We start from the raw sequence: 2,636 nt of genomic DNA, 5'->3' as shown, positions 1-2,636 counted from the left end.
GTGGGCACCCGTGGTCCCAGCTACTTGGGAGGCTGAGGCAGGAGACTCGCTTGAGCCCAGGAGTTGGAGGTTGCTGTGAGCAGGGAAGCCATGGCACTCTACCCAGGGGGACAGCTCGAGGCTCTGTCTCAAAAAAAAAAAGAACTGGTGACCAGTTCTTTCCAGCCAGCGCCGAGCAATGGGCATCTCTTGGGACAACTGGCACAAGCACTGCAAGACCGGGGGCAAGAGAAAGCCCTACCACAAGAAGTGAAAGTATGAGTTGGGATGCCTGCGGCTAACACTAAGATTGGCCCCCTCCGAATACATACCGTCTGTGTTTGGGGAGGTAACAAGAAGTACCGTACACTGGACGTGGGGAACTTCTCTTGGGGCTTAGAGTGTTGTACTAGGAAAACAAGGATCATTGATGTTGTCTACAATGCATCCAGTAATGAGCTGGTTGGTACCAAGACCTTGGTGAAGAACTGCATTGTGCTTATTGACAGCATACCATACCGACAATGGTATGAGTCCCACTATGCACTGCCTCTGGGATGCAAGAAAGGAGCAAAGCTGACTCCAGAAGAAGGAATTGTAAACAAAAAACGTTCAAAAAAAATTCAGAAGAAATATGATGAAAGGAAAAAGAACACCAAAATAAGCAGTCCTCTGGAGGAGCAGCTCCAGCAGGGCAAGCTTCTTGCATGCATTGCATCAAGACCAGGCCAGTGTGGCCGAGCAGATGGCCATGTGCTAGAGGGCAAAGAGCTGGAGTTCTGTCTGAGGAAAATCAAGGCCCAGAAAGGCAAATAATTCTTCCTCTATCTTTTTTTTTGTTTTGTTGAAGTTGTCATTCTTTAGCTGGTCCTGGGTCTGAACCCACCAGTCTTCACGCATGTGGCTGGTGCTGTAACCACTGTGCTACAGGCAAGAAGCCTTCTTCTCTTCTGTCTTGGTTCATGTAATAAACCTTCATTATTCAAAAAAAAAAAAAAAAAAAGAACTGGTGACCACTTCCACAAGCTTGTTGCACAGTCTCCTACAGGATAGCGTTGACAAAGCTCCATTGGAATCAGATGTAGCTCTAAAGAAAAAAGAATGAGGCACATTCAATTATAGAATTGATGACAAAGTCAATGTTGTCTGCAGATGGAATGATAACAGTGTTGTCCCTGTTGCCTCATCTGGTGCTGGTAATCAATCCCCTATGTCTTGTCAATCATTATTCCCAGAAATTGAAAAGGAAGATCTAAGTTTAGCCAAAAATGATCAAAGTGTATAAGCATTTCATGGGAGACTTAGAGCTGATGACAACAATGATAAGTATCGGGCATCAATCTGTGGAAAGAAATAGTATTCAAGCCCCCTTTTGTTCTGTTTCAAATTGGTCTTACAAAATGCTTGGCAACTGCACAATGGAAATGATGAGAAGCCAGTGGATTTTCTGGAGTTTCGTGGACCTGTGGCATGCCATTGTCTGGAGACCCATGGTCATCCTCCAGAACCTGGCTGAAGAGGAAGACCTTCTCAGAAATGAAGCCTCAGTTTTTCTATTTTTAGTAGAGAATGGGTCTCCCTCTTGCTCAGGCTGGATATTGTCATGCTATAGATATTTCCAAAAATGGGAAAAACAATATTTCCTTCAGTAGATGAATGGACAAATAAAATATGGTACATTCATAACATGGCACACTGCTCAACAGTCCAAAGGAACAAATTCCTGATTCATGAAAAAAGTGAATGAATTTCAAAACCGTTATGCTCCATGGAAGAGGCATAATGAATTAAAAATGCAAACTAATCTGTTATGACAAAAAGCACATCAGTGGTTGCCTGGGGCCAGGCAGCCTCATGAAAATGAAGGACTGCTACATAGTAAGAGGGAGGAAAGGACTACGGACATACTCAAGGAAATGTGTTGAAGTGATGGAATGTTCTGTGTCTTGACTGTGGTGGCAGTTTCTTGGGTATATATTATTTCCAAAATTTGTTGAACTGTATATATGAAATGGACGCATTAATTATAAAGTGCCACAATAAAATTGATTTAAAAATCAGTAGCATAGCAAATATTGAAGAGGATGTGGAGAAACTGGAACCCTCGTGCATTGCTGGAGGGAGGACACTAAATGAAATGTCCCATGACTGGGCAAGGTGGCTCACACCTATAATCCCAGCACTCTGGGAGGCCAAGGCTGGTGGGTCACCTGAGCTCAGGAGTTAGAGACCAGCTTGAGTAAAATTGAGACCTTGTCTCTACTAAAAATAGAAAAACTGGCTCGTCATCCATAGCTCAGCAGTTAGGGTGCCAGCCACATACACCAAGGCTGGTGGATTCGAACCTAGCCCGGGCCTGCCAAACAAGAATGACAACTACAATAAAAAAATAGCCAGGGGTTGGGGTGGGTGCCTGTAGTCCCAGCTACTTGGGAGGCTGAGGCAAAAGAATCCCTTAAGCCCAAAAGTTTGGCTTGGCACCTGTGGCTCAAGTGGCTAAGGCACTAGCCACAAACACCTAAGGTGGCGGGTTCGAATCCAGCCCAGGCCCGCCAAACAACAATGACTGCAACCAAAAAATAGCCGGGCACTGTGGTAGGCGCCTGTGGTCCCAGCTACTTGGGAGGCTGAGGCAGGAGACTCACTTGAGCCCAGGA

General features: G+C 45.2%; 1 pseudogene across 1 annotated transcript; it reads left to right on the top strand.

Annotated features, from left to right (window-relative positions):
* The first annotated feature begins 163 nt into the window (after positions 1–163).
* On the top strand, positions 164–800 carry LOC100944301 (annotated as a pseudogene). Its single transcript, XR_001161339.2, has one exon. The product of XR_001161339.2 is annotated as a 40S ribosomal protein S8 pseudogene (transcript).
* The last annotated feature ends 1,836 nt before the right edge of the window (positions 801–2,636 follow it).

Source organism: Otolemur garnettii, unplaced genomic scaffold (assembly GCF_000181295.1).
Source record: "Otolemur garnettii isolate 467f Iridium unplaced genomic scaffold, OtoGar3 scaffold00044, whole genome shotgun sequence".
Taxonomy (NCBI): domain Eukaryota; kingdom Metazoa; phylum Chordata; class Mammalia; order Primates; family Galagidae; genus Otolemur; species Otolemur garnettii.
The sequence above is the reverse complement of the archived record's forward strand: the minus strand, read 5'-3'. Positions and strand labels throughout refer to the sequence as shown.